Below are 15,308 nucleotides of genomic sequence, written 5' to 3' on the forward strand. Positions count from 1 at the left end.
TATTTTAATCTATAAATTTTTAGATTAATGTGTATATAAATGTTTCATTTAAATCATAATTTTTAATTTAAAATAACAATAAATAAATTTTTTAAAAATTAAAAATATAACTTTTAAGGTCACCCAAAGAGAGTCCTAAAAACCTTACTTAAAGGCACTCAGCAAGATCTTTTAGGACTCGCGGACATTCTTTTAGGACTCGCAGTGCGAGTCCTAAACACATCATTTTGCGAGTCCTAAAAACCTTACTTAAAGGCACTCAGCAAGATCTTTTAGGACTCGCGGACATTTTTTAAGACTCGTAGTGCGAGTCCTAAAAACCTTACTTAAAGGCACTCAGCAGGAACTTTTAGGACTCGCGGACATTTTTTAGGACTCGCAGCGCGAGTCCTAAAAACATTATTTTAGGACTCGCAACGCGAGTCCTAAAAACCTTACTTAAAGGTACTTAGCAAGATCTTTTAGGACTCGCGGACATTCTTTTACGACTCGCAACGTGAGTCCTAAAAACATCATTTTACGACTCGCAACGCGAGTCCTAGAAACTTTTTTAGGACTCGCAATGCTAGTCCTAAAAAACCTTTTTTGTAGTAGTGTTTCTAACACCAAGGTCAAATATGACCTTTGCCTTTTCTGAAACTTTGTTTTATTAGGCAACTTTACTTTTATTTCACTACAAGAAAAAATACTTTTAATAACACCAAAAATGTGTTATCAAAACATACCATAACACTTTTTGATGTGTTAAGACCGACTATGTTATCGTAGGTCAGGGTACTTTACATAACACTTTATCATTATTATACAGATGTGTTATTATATTGTCAACTATAACACACTTTCTGTGTTATTTTAGTAAATAGATAAGTGTTTAATTATATTATTTATAGTCAATTATATAACACATTTCAACACTTATAAATTTGTGTTATACTACACTTTAGTATAATACATTTTTTGTGTTATACTACACTTTAGTACAACACATTTTTTGTGTTATACTACTCTTTAGTATAACACATTATTTGTGTTGTATAATAAAGTTTGCATAATAAATTTTTTTACATAAAATGTGTTATTGTAATAGATATTATAACACAATTTTCATATTATTTTAATATTTAGATAAGTTTAAATTCTCATTATATATTCATTTATATATCGCTAATTTATTCTATTATATTTTAATTTTTTTTATATAATTAAAATTATCTTTCTAATATATACTAGCATTATCAAATGAACTTGATTTTCAAATAACAAAAAGTAAAAACATTCAACATTGTATTAACAATCCACAAATTAGTTTAGAACATTCAACACTCTCATCAACAACAAAATGTTCTTTAAGTATTCAAGTAGTCTTAAATATTCAACATATTGAAAAGTTACTACTTTCAGCACAAAATATTCTACAGCTGCCCAACACAAAGCCTTCAAAATTAAGTATCCTTTTCTCCTCCAATTGACGGAGAAAGAGACATGTTTCTCCTGCAATAGCAGATAAAAGGTAAGGTATATGCTTAAAAAATTTAAATAATATGAATCAAATAATAAAACTGTATACAATATAAGACCTAAGCAAGCAATACCAGGTGAACATGCTTCAAAATTCAAAATTATGCTATCACACAGTGAATAGATACATATTATAGTAAACAAACATTAACATTTTCAGGTTAAAGGGGCCTCAATTTCACCCTAAAGACATGTTAAAAGTTTGGGAGATTTGAGTTACAAAAGCATTTAGAATGATACTATTATTTCTAGGGTAGATCCATCGAATCTCATATCTCATTTAAAGGAGAGGTGTAATAGAATATGGAGCTCAAACAGGTACTAAACTCTAGACCTTAAGTTATTTGGGCACTAACAGGTAATAACAAAACAGTGATACATATTCGCAGTCAATTACGTTGATATAGTACAGTGTAGTGTTTACAAACGTACAGAAATTACTGTAGAATCCTCAACCCAATGTAAAGAAATAAAGAAACTTACACACATTCTGCTGGCCAAGTTCCTTCAGATAGGGATGATAAGAGGCGAATAAGTTCCACAGTCCTGAAGGGAAATTCACCTTCTAGGTTACAAAGAAGACACCGAATAGGACCATCAACAAAACTTTCTCTGTCCAAAAACTGACTGCAAAGTGATTCCTGAAAAATTTAAAGCAATAAATCCAATCAAAAAACTACGAAGGAAAAGAAAAATGTCAACTTTAATAGAACCACAAATGAAAAATCAACAAAATAATCAATAAATGACCCTGAAAGACAATCATTCTGCAGCCAAACCTCTCCCCGATAATTAAATACTGTAACAGTATAGTGCAGGGGGAAAAGAAAAAGCCCAACTGAAATGCATACCATTAGAACATTGTTTTCTTCTTTTCTCGGAAGTGATGAAATCAGACAAAGAAACACTGCCCATGTTAGAATTAGTGGGCCTGCTTCCTTAGTTTCAAAAGCATTAAAACTTGACACTATTGCATCCATCTCTTGGACATCAATTATGGAAAAATGAGAAGAAACCTGCCAATAGTGCAAGTGTTTTACAATAACGAAAGGCAAGGTAAAAAGAATAGTGCAAGTGTTTGACAATAATATGAAAAACAAGAATAATTAGTCTGACCCTTCTGTTACATAGAGGATGATATTGAAGGTGATTGAACCCTTTAATAACCTGCCAAGAACACCAACAAAACGAACCAAAAAAAAAACAAACACAAACAAGAAATAATGCCAAAAACAGAAAAAAAAATTACAAACTTTAAAGAATGATAGAAACAGTAGTCAAAGAAACACCACAATATACATGGTTCTACAAGAAAATAATATAATATCAAGATCCTTAAAAGAAACTTCAAGGCAACACAAAGACAGATGAAGTGAACCAGCAACAAATTTTCAATAGTCCATATAATATATTCAAGAATTTCATTCTCTGCATTTCATGAAATCACCACAAGCATTTAAAGCATTGGCTCCCAAGAAGCTTCTCATACACCTGAAGCAAATACCCATTTAAACTCAAACCAGTAATCAAGAATCAAGCATACAAAACAGAGAGCATGTGCTAGTAACAGGAAAATAAAACGCAGCCAATTTATATAGAAAGAAGGCACTTTAAAAAGCATGAAGAGTCCATATAAATAAGGATATGATGTTCCTATACAAGGTGAACATCTTTCATCCAATAATTCCTTCAAGCTTTTATCTTGAGATAATGTTACAACTAAGAAGGTATCAAGTGTACAAAAAAAGTGTAATGTGTTGTATAATAATGCAGAACTCATAATGAACTACCATGTTTCCTTACACCTGTTACCAAACTACAAACTTTGATTACTTATTTCAAATAAAAATACTCACACAAATGATAGCTTACATATAATATAATCCACAAATATCTAAAAGTCATAATACATATGTAAGTATTCAAAAATCAATTAAACTCAATAACCAAAATGAAATTATTCTTCTTCATTGATATAGTCATATTCCGTGCTTAAAATATAGAACTCAAATTTCTACCAATTAACACAAATTTAATTGCATTCACCATGTCTGAATATATTCTTAGAAAAAAATACTAGAGATATGTTCGAACATAGCAAACAAGCAGAAAATGAAGAAGAGGAGAAAAATAAAGCAAGAAATAATAATAGAAATGTAATACGTGATATGTACTAAAAACCCATAAGTAAAAAAATAAAAATCTTCAAATATATATATATATACTAAAATAGGGAGACAAATTACTTTGCTAGTTCATATAACCACCAAAATTTTCTTCTTCTTTCAATTTAGTTTTACTCCTTTCCCACTTCGCAAGTAACCATAGAAAAATCATTATTGGATACATATATAACATATGTATATAAATATTCATACATATAATTTTATATAAGCCAAAGTGAAAACCAAAAACTGATTTCATTTCAATTAAAAATAAAGCAAACTCAGTTTTTGACAGCTATTGTCGTCTCCAAAAATGAGGACCTCAAAGTTCAAACACATACCATGTATTGAAACTCAAAGAAATCAGAGAAGCATGTGGCCCCCGTATCTCATCATTGTCATTTTTTATCTGGGTAGGGGCCAAAATAACATTAAAATACAGAAGAAGAAAAAACAGAATCCATTTAACAAAATAATGATTAGAGACAGAAAAAAACCATTAAATCCCACAGCCCCATCTAACCCAATAGAACAACTTATGAACCTTTCTATTGCAGTGAATCCCATCACCTCTGTTGAAGCCCATCTGTGCCAAGTCTGCTGCTTTCAATAAGCCCTTAGTCCTTGGCACTTGCGGGGCTTTAAAAAGTTAAAAATCTGTAATCACCAACACTCAACACTAGAAAATGAAATGAAATGCAGCACAACATTATGAAAGTTGTTGTCGTACCTCTTACAAGTGGACTACCAACAAAGTGTCAGGAGACAGGGCGATCGGGAAAGTAACCTGCAAGAAAAATGGAAAGATAACATAGATTTGGAATGACCAAAAAACAGATATACCAGTCCTTTTGAGCAACATTTATCTAAAACACCTACCAGAGAATCAAAGGCTGTCATTTAGTTCAATGATCCACAACACCTGAACAGAAGAAAAGATTGAAAAATTATTAATCAATGCTTCTAGTTGTGGCAAGAATTGTACCCTTTCAAGTCTCACAAACCTATATGTGAATCATCATTCATGCAGGATGCAACATTTGCTCAAAAATTAGAATGGTTCAACAATCAGAAGGCTAGCTACTTACTGTGGTATTCATAATTATACCTATAATCAGGTGTATCAATATAGTGTAAATCACTGCTCCATTGATAGTGAAATCAAAACAGACAAAGTGTTTGCTGAACAATAATATGCATAAATAAGCATGTATAATCTATATGGAAAAAAAAGAATCAAGTTATCTATGAAAGGTCTAATACCAAACACTACTACTCTCATGAGACCCTTTAAATTTTAAGTGAGGTGCTAAAACTTAAATTTTAAATTACTGTCACAGAGGAGGAGTGCTTTGATCAATTTGACTTAGAAAAATTAAGAGGTGTAAACCAACCTCATGAAAGCAATCTGGGGATTCATCTTTCCAAATGCAATTTTGACAAAATCATTTTCCTTGAAGGAAAATGTGGCATCAGGCTTTTCTTCTCCTTCCAATGTTCCTTAAATTTGACCAAAACACACAAAAATGAGCATCTTCTTTTTTCTTACTAAGAAGTTACTTCAAAAATAGTGATGAAAACAAAACTAATAGCAAATGAGATTAAAAAAAGGTTCACTTTACAAATTAAACTATATATATATCATATGTTGTGTGGCCAAATAGTGAAACAAAAGCAAAACCTCCTCAACACAAGAGAAATTAAACAATTAAAAGGATTTTCTTAGAAAATATGAAACCAAGCAATTATACATTCTGATATAACTTATTCCCAAATCCAAAAAAACAAATTAGTTAAAAAAGAAGAAAAAAGAACTAACCTTTGAAGACCTTCGCATTCTTCAGATCAATAGTATAACAGTTCTCATCGATCCATGCTCTTTAGTAATGTCATTTATACCTCAACAAAAACAAAAAATTTTACTTAAACATTTTGGTACTCACATGTTAGTGTACTTACATTACACATATAAACACAAAAATTAGATCAAATTCAAACATGGCAGCAGACAATAGTACAATAAAAACCATAGATGTAGTATAAAAATCCCAATTAGCAGCAATACAAGAACTACAAAAACACATCGATATACAAAACAACAAAATACATTTTGTTTGCTATACTTGAATGCTACTTTATTTTACTCTGTTTTTTATGCTTTGGATTCAAAGTATATATGCTGTGAAAATCATGAAATAAGACAAAGAAAATTATTACAAGTTTTCTTTGCTATACTTGAATGCTACTTTATTTTACTCTGTTTTTTATGCTTTGGATTCAAAGTATATCTGCTGTGAAAATCATGAAATAAGACAAAGTAAAACATTATCTTTGGAGCAGAATTAATATAATTTTCCTTTAGTCCACCACCAAGTTTTACAATAGCCTTAAATTTGACAACTTTGTTACCCTTTTTCTCCAAAGAGGAATTGTAGAATTGAAGTAAAATCTACCAGAAAAACCACAAAGAATTAGTTGTGCGAGAGATTCTACAAATTACATCAACCTAAAGGGAGTCCTGTACCTTGGAATCTTCCAGGGATGGGATTATGATACCAAACATATTCATTGGAACTGGATTAAGCTGAAACCAATTACAAAAGGATCCATATAGAACACAACACCCAATGCACTTAAGTTTTTGGCTGTTTCAAGAGCTTGTTTGATTGTGGAAATTCCAAGCACAAATCGAATTAAATAGCTACAAATTAAAAGATTTCCTAGGACAAGATTACTGTTGAAGTAACTTGAGTATTGGCATTCACCCACATACATATCATCGGAAACTATTGTGTCATTATTTAACACATGAGCAGCCAAAACTAGCGTGTACATTGTATCATTCTCAATTCCAGCTGAATAAAAACAGATAACATTAGATTACTAGCAAGTGTAGTTGATGAAACAGTTGGCTACATGCAAGTCGCAATAACATGCATCATTAGGCCTAGTCATAAAAACGGTCATTTGCTGTCCTGTAAAAGGAGCATTATAAGTATATGCCTTGAAAATAAGAAAATGAAAGTTGATTTTAATAACATGAATCATTCATAATGTGCTATGGTTATTTATATTTCAACTTTCTAAAAGAGGTTTAGGTAAACTTGCTCAAAGAATTTATTATGCCCCTAATGTGGATTATTAACCACCGTGAAATAGTTCTGAAATTGGTCGCCAATACCTAGAATTAATATGTAAAATTAGTAATATGTAGTTTTCAAACAATCCACTTTCATTTCCCATGATTAAGGGTAGTCATGACTATAAAACTTTTGGCAATTGTCTAGATAGAAGAACTAGTCCTTACTCAATTCTATCTCATTACACTCCAGCTTGTAATTAGGTATACTCAAATTTCTGTGTTCTCCCTTGCTAATATATTTAGAAGCATAACTTATTATTATCATAACCTTTATTTATACATCTGAACTCTAGAATTCTCACATAAAATTATATCGTAATATCCATATATAGATTTGATTGTTTCTTTCCTTCTTGTCTAATCTAGATAGTTTTCTTTGAAGCTAGTTAGTGATTACTAAACCTAAGAGGATATATCTCAAACTCAAACCATGTTAACTTCCAATTTTCACTAACATCATAAAGTACATACACGAAGCAAGAAACTAAATTGTCAAGTAACAATCCTACATGATATATTAAAAAGAAATAAAATAAGCATTTGCAAAGGAAAACTTGCGTGCAAGACCAACTCCTTGAATAGTAACATTGTTGCCAAGGACTATAGAGTTACTATAGATCCTATCATGAGAAGCAACACCCACTGTGAAGATCCATGGACTAAATGAAGACACACTCTTTGGGAATGGTCTAGTGTTTCCCGCTGCTTGTACAACGAATATGCCAGCCTTCACAGCTGATAAGAGTGCGATGTCTATTGGATTAAAAAATGTTGCAATACCAGGAGGACGGCTGTTTGGAGTGATTGATAAGCTTATTATGTCTACCCCATCCTGAGCAGCCTGAGAATAAACTTAATAAAGTTAAAAATAAGGTATGGGCGTAACTTCAACCATCTGAGCTGAAGATCCACAATTAAAACAAACAAACCAAAAAAAAAAAAGACAAATTATATCATATAAACTGTCCTATTGTCTAGCACATGTCGCACAATTAGTTCTGTAAATGTTGTAGATAAAATAAATAATAAAAAAGCAATTTTATATACTTGGTCTATTGCAGCAACAACATCTGCAGCAAAGCCTCCGAAGCTCTTGTACAATTCCTTGTAAACGGCAACACTGAGAAAGATACACATTAGTTTACATTAGTTAATACAGAATATCTTGCCCGAAATATTTAAAGAAAAATACAGAATGCATTAGAATATCTAAAAAGATCTAGATAATTACTGTGAACGAGGAGCCATCCCACTTGCATTTCCAAAGCAATGCCCTGATTCCACAACTGGAACCCCATGGTTTCCTGCAGCAACAGAAGCCGTGTGCGTGTACATTATATCAAGATCAATCAGCTGACTCTTGAAGAGTTAAAGAGGCAATAGGGGAAAGAAAAATTACTATAGATTTTTTCCTCAAATCATCTAAAATATTTGTGTATTTTATATACATATATTTACCTTTCTCATCGAGTATGTCATTTCAAGATTTATATAATTATACTTTACATTCAAATGAATCTACTGGCAGTTTTTGTGCTTTATCTAATTGTAACGACCCACTAATCTAGACTATTTGGACCATTAACGAATCTATACATAAAACTTACATTTTTGCGGAAATACCATACTTTTATTGAAAACTTATGGAAACAAAGGTTACTTTCATAAAATAAGTAGGATATGGGTACCCATTGTCTTTAAAACAAAAATAACTTAAAAACTAAAAAGAGTTACATAGAAAATGCGGAAAGTACATTTAAAACCATAAAAAACATAAACAAGACTACATCCTCGAATCGAATAACGCTCGGCCCCTTGACTCCATTCACCATCGATACACATCCTCTAAGCGTCACGAATCTTTCCACCTCTAAAGCTTATTTCCTGCACATAAACAGAAAGGAATGAGCCTAATGCCCAGCAAGGAAAATCTAACACATAGTCATATACATAAACATAATTTCATAATAACGTAAAGACATATCATAACACATAATTCACTTATTATAATGGCCATTATTACTTGGGGTCCCATAGACTAAACAAGCTTATGCCCATGAGATTAGTGGGGTCCTACCAGCTAAATAGGCTTATGCCCACAATCTTTTTGGGGTCTTGTTAGTCAAATAGGGCATATGCCCAAGCCTACAGCATACACATGCACAACATATTTATAACATACCCATATCATATCATAACACAAAAGATAACATAAACATAAACATATATATTCTAGCCTATTTTCCTTACCAAAGTTACCGGGATTATGGACTGAGTTGGGACTTTTGGAACACTCCTAAAACCATAATGAACAAGAGTGAGTCTAAAGAAAGGAGATGAAATGAAAGAGATGGAAAGACTAAACCATAAAAACATACTTACCGACTTATAAGCTTAAGAACTTGGATTCCCTAACCAAAATAAGAATGAGGTTAGGAAATTGAGTAGAAGACTAAGAGAAAGGAAACATAATACAGAAAGGAACTAGAGTTTGGTTACCTCAAAGATTTGCAAGATCAATCTAACCTTCACCGAAATACTATAGCACTCACTTCCCAAAGTGTTTGATAAGCTTATGATGTTTAAGCTTATAGTTTTTCCCCAAACCAAGTGTTTACACTCTCACACTCACTTAACACTAGCAGCCTCTGAACTTAGAGCAAATGGTGAATAATGGCTGGGTACTAGGTCCTATTTATAGAGTTTGGGAATGAAAATATCTTGATTTTACTTGAATAAAAATAATGGCTTTTTAGGTGAAAATCATTTGAATAATCGTTCAGCAGAGGCTGAAGACTCGTTCACAAGATGCTGGACTGTTGAAAGAGTTTGAATGGCTGAAAGGAAATGAATTCAAAAGAGTTTGAATCCATGCTGAAGGAGGCGATATATCGCCCCCTGTAGGCGATATATCGCCTGGGCCAGTATGCCCGAGGCGACCGTGCATCGTTTCGTGTTTTCCGTATCTACGTGCTGCGACATATCGCCCCCTATAGCTGCGATATATCGGCACACGCTGAATATTTAAACACGAAATTACACATTTTTAGCTAAGTTTGAATGGAGTAAACAGCCTTGACTAAGCCCTCAACGTACTCAAAGCTGCTGACTGACCCTATAACATTCAAACTTTACTCCTTATTATATTTAATCCTCAAAAATCTTAATCCTTAATTACCATTCAAAACATGTGCTTAAAATCCTATTGGTTGATGTCTAAACCTTATAATATAATAATATAATCCTTAATATCAGTCACATTAATCAAACCTTAGGTTATACTTAATATTCTTAAACTATAGGTTAAACTTAGAAAATCTATAAGTACTACTATGAGTGTCCAAATAATTCCCGGTCTGAACCAAAAATCCACAGTAACAAAGATAATGCTATAAATACTATCATCTATCTTAGCTAAGTAAAGTTCTTGGACTCTACACTAATAGAAATATGAATGAACAAACAACTGTGTATCAATATCTAAATGTTTGTGCATTATCTAAATGGAGACTTGGTGTGGTGCATGCCCAACTTGGGAAACAGACAAAAGACAATAATATAGCAACAATAACAATATCAAATATACTACTAATAATGAAAAAATTTAGTTTCCGTTTAAGTAATAAAAACAACACGTGGCCAAGCACAGAGCCAGCTCATTGGCAGTTTTTTTTTTCTTTCCTTTTTTAAATTTTCTTTTAATAGCTAAAAATATGACAAAGCTCCAATGAAAATTTGAAAATATAAAAGCACTCCCATGAGGTAAATTCAAAGGTCATCTCTGTAAATGATAGACAAATTGAGAGATTTGGGAGTGTGAAAAGTGATGTCTGTATTGAATAAATAATTACATATAAAAGAGAGTTTATATACAATAATTAAGCTTGACAAAAATAACTCTAACAAACTTTGTAACTAACGCTAGTATCAGTGACAATTAGCTGTAACTAACTAACAGTCAGCACAACTAGCTATTGCTTAACACACTATCTTTTGCCTAAGTCTAAAGCATTAATACACTATACTTATCAACTAGATCTTCTGACGCCCCTAAGAGAGCCTCCATGCAGCTTCTTTGGCTCGTAGAAAAAGTTATTACAATACATACCTATAATACGGATATCAATTCAACCAAACAACAACGTTTCCTTTTTCCTTCTCTAGAAAATTGATAAATGTGCACGTTAAATTTCACAAATTCTGACTGCAACCTAGATTCAAAACTCATGATAGGAAAAAGAAGAGGCAGTAATGCTACAATTATGAAGCAGAGACAATCAAAACAGGGTCAAAGGCAGAAAAGTTAAGTACTATATATTAAGAAAAGCCGCATAAACTCACGTTCCATGGCCATCGCCATCAAATGGTGAAGCATAGTCCTGAGATGCATTGAAGATTCCCCTGGAGTAACTTCACAAATGCCTGAAAAATGGTGAGGAACTCGATATTGACCATCACTGGTGTCATCTGCAAAACTTGGGTGATTTGGATCAATGCCAGTATCAATAAACCCAATTACAATTCCTTCTTCGGCGAATTCATATCCACCTTGTTGGGCCCAAGCCCCTTGTGGAAAACCCAAAAACTGAGGAGTATGGGTAGTTGCTGTTCTAACCGAGAAATCCATAACCACATTAGCCACTTCTCTTCTCCTTGAAAGCTTATCTGCCTTTTTTAACACATGATGCAGACAAATCAAACATTCTTATATGACCAATATGTTTTAAATTATACACCACATACCAAAATCTGTGAATCAAATATATTTTTAAGTTATACACCACATACCAAAATCTGTGAATCTCCTCTTGCGAAGGTGAAGAAACTCGGCATATTTCTGAGCTCCCTCATTTGTCTTGTCAAGCTACAAGACCAAAGGTTGCCTCGTCATGATCCCTGCAGATTTTCCAATCCAAATTCCATTATATATCCTTGCTAAAATAAATTAGTAAATAACAAGAAAAAAGATACAAGAAAATTAAATGATAAAAATAGTAAATAAGAAAAACACAAATACCTCACAAAGTTGTTCTTTCTTCAGCTGGGAAGATACCACCATGACTCGCATGAGGGAGATAGAGCACCGTGACTTGTACCGGCATGACTTGTCCCAGTGTACTCCAGTGATTGAACAGAATGGAGAGAGTGCTCCTCTAGCGTGGTGTGCTCAGCAGCTCATGTGACGGAGAGAGGGTAGAAAGACTCTGGGAGAGAGAGAGAGACAGAAAGATCGATGGAGAGGGAACTGAGAAACCAAGTGTGAGAGAAAGAGGTAGATGCGTCATTAGGGATTGGGTTTTGAGAGAATAGGGCTAGGCAGAAACCGAGTGGTTTCCCTCCATTTTAACTTTACCCAGGCATTTTTTTTTGTTTCCCTCCATTTTAACTTTATCGATTTCTAACTATTAGGTTACCTATTATAATACTTTTCCAATTAGCTTATAATTATGTATTATAGAAAGAGGTATTTGGTGTAGTGTTTGTTTGACCTAATAGTTTATCATTTGCAGAGAGAAAGAAATTGAGATGAAAACCCTTCGACCATCTCTGCCCAAATCCCAGAAATTCGAAATACCACAAACACAAACACACAAACTCAAGTCTCAATCACAAACAAGATAAACACAATCAAGAGTGAAGGGAGAGAGATACAAACAAGGATTTATAGAGGTTCACCACCAACAGATTTGGGGCTACGTCCTCTTGAGCTCGCCTCAGAGATGAGAGCTCTAAAATACACTAATCAGATGAAGAATTAGTACATCCAAGCCTTCAAGGTTTTAGTTACAGCGTTAACAGGTAATCTTGTTCCCTTTTCCCTTTCTTCTTCTGTGTTTTTCCTTTTACAGAAAAAAACCCTAGCACTCTCTAATGTTCTTCTCTCTTTTCATTACAGGAAAAACAACTCCTCTAAAAAAACTCTCAAAAATTGCTCTTTGCTCAAAAATTACTTGATAAGATTTTTTTCTTCCTTTCGATTACATGTACATATATAAAAAAAAATAGAGTAAATTTCGGTTGAGCTTTTTTTTTTATCTTGAATTGCTTCTGTTTTGTTTGTTGTTGAGCTGGCAAGATTTAGTTGTAACAATATTTTGTAATTGGCTGTAACAGAATAATGGTTCTGAATGAGGACTTGTATTTAACATTCAAAATATGTCAAAAAATTTCCAACAATTTAAGTTTGAATTCTACTTAATCTTCTCCAATCCATTCAAATAAATTTCCTCTATTATCTTTGTCTTGATTGAAGATAATATTTCAAATAAATTTTAAAATACTTTTCAAATATCCATGAAACAAATAACAACCTGAAAAATACAACAACCACACATAAAAAGAACTAAAAATATAAAATAATCATAATAAAATAAAACTAAGACTAAAATGTATCATAAATATATCTTATCAGGTATCCCCTATAGTAGTGATTAATTTTTTATCACTACCCATAGGTACTTTTGATATTTTTGTATATGGATAAGTTGCAACTTTTTTTTTATATAATGGTGTATAATATAGTTGTAGGGATCCTCTCACAAATTTTTAGAAAATTTCGAATAATTTAGGATATGAAAGTAAGTATTCAAATAACTTCTTCCATTCTCATCTAAATATCAAAACAAGTATGTGTGCAACAAACTCTTTAAATTATGATTTTGGTATCTTATATTATCTTCAGGAATTTCCTGAAAATTTATGGAATGTCTCCTATTACTATATTATACCTGATCATGTAAAAAAAATTAGAGTTGCAACTTATTAATGTACTAAAAAGATTAAAAGTATCTATAGTTATTATCACTGCCCAACAATTTTTCTATATATTTTACACGAGAAAAACTGAATTGATTCAAATTAAGCTCAGAAAGTAAGATAGTAGCCACAGGATACAAAAAACAACCAGATTTAGCATATATGGCCGTTCAAGAGACAAGTTCATCATTGATGAGCCTTTGTGGTGTCCAAAGCCACTTTAGCTCTCAACCTGTCAATTCTAAAGACACGCATATATATTCCACAACAACATGCCAAAGTTTCCAATTAAAGAAAGACTTAGTGACTATGCACAACTTTGAAATCAGAAAGGATGAGAACGGCAGATCGACAGACCAGCACCCTGTAATGAAGACGATTCAGCAAAGCTGCCCGGCCCGGATAGCTCTCAGCTCAGCCTCAATCAAGTGGATGGCGAAAAGGTCACAAGCGGCGATACAGAGAATTATTGTGTTCTTTCGAATATATTACTATCGTCTGCTTTTGGATATATTGCTGTTAAAATTATACGAATAATAATAAAAATACCCAACAGAGATAATCGCCAAAATTTAACTGAGTCTCACTAATTCAACTAGTGGTAATTAAGATGAACTGTTTAAGGATGCGACTAATAATTTTGGTCAGGGAACATGAAAATTGACTAGTATCTATGGATGCTATTATTGTTGGGAATTTATTTAGGGACACAATTGTATATATAAATGTGTTGGGTTATCATATAAATGAGTCAAATTTATGTGGTCTATTTTGGAATAAAGTTTATGACTTAAAGGCATGATTGTCATGATTTTAATATGTGGATACCATAAAGGCAATTTCTGATTTGATGAGGGGCCAAATTAGAAATAGTAAATAAAGATTAGTTACTGATTTGTCAGTTATTAATAAAGAGGTAATGGTCCACAATTTTCAGTACGTATCTTTTCACTCTTGAATCCCCATCATCAAGAGACAAAAAGTTTCAGAGAAAGTTTTGATGCAAAATTGGAAGATCATACCACTCCAAAATCGATTCTATGGACTCCGGTACGCTTCTACTAATCTTTGACTATTTATTGTTTGATTCTCTTGAATTAATTAAGGCTAAATTCAGATTACAATATTCTACCATTTGGTACCAGAGCATCCCTGAATTAATTCTTGAGAATATATGGTAGTATTGGTCTTCCATGAAATTAATTTTTGGAGTTGTGTATATATATATTTGGATTAAATTTACCAATCACGTGTTCTGATTTGTTTTTCTGAAATTATAATCATTTATATATATATATATAATCGTTTTTCTGGTTTGTTTTTCATATAAAAGAATTACGATTGGTATATATGTAGAGGATTAGTTTATATATATCCAAGATATATATGTATATCTGTTTTCGTTCTGAAACTGTATATCTGTTTTAGTTTATATATGTATATAGGTAAGAAACTGTATGTGTTTGGTTAATGTATATAATGATTAGTTCTGCATACATATATAATACATACAATACAACAATCATATGTCTGTTTCTTATGTATTATATTAACTTATATAATACAGTAATCATATCTGTTTTGGTCTGTTTTAGTTTTGGTCTGTTTTAGTTATTCTCCTCAAAAGAAACAGACATGATTACATATATATATATATATTCAGAATCAGAATTTACTTGAATAGAAACCGAAATGTATGTATTATATATGTATGCATATAATCATCT

At 32.2% G+C, this 15,308-nt stretch overlaps 1 long non-coding RNA gene and 1 pseudogene across 1 annotated transcript; both read right to left on the reverse strand.

Annotated features, from left to right (window-relative positions):
* Positions 1 to 5,925: 5,925 nt before the first annotated feature.
* On the reverse strand, positions 5,926 to 11,518 carry LOC133815646 (subtilisin-like protease SBT2.2; annotated as a pseudogene).
* Positions 11,519 to 11,613: 95 nt separating this feature from the next.
* Positions 11,614 to 11,878, reverse strand: LOC133787697 (uncharacterized). Its single transcript, XR_009872750.1, has 2 exons — positions 11,843 to 11,878; positions 11,614 to 11,721 (listed from the first exon to the last, which is right to left on the reverse strand). It is a non-coding gene; the product is annotated as an uncharacterized LOC133787697 (long non-coding RNA).
* Positions 11,879 to 15,308: the final 3,430 nt, after the last annotated feature.

Source organism: Humulus lupulus, chromosome 1 (assembly GCF_963169125.1).
Source record: "Humulus lupulus chromosome 1, drHumLupu1.1, whole genome shotgun sequence".
Classification (NCBI taxonomy): domain Eukaryota; kingdom Viridiplantae; phylum Streptophyta; class Magnoliopsida; order Rosales; family Cannabaceae; genus Humulus; species Humulus lupulus.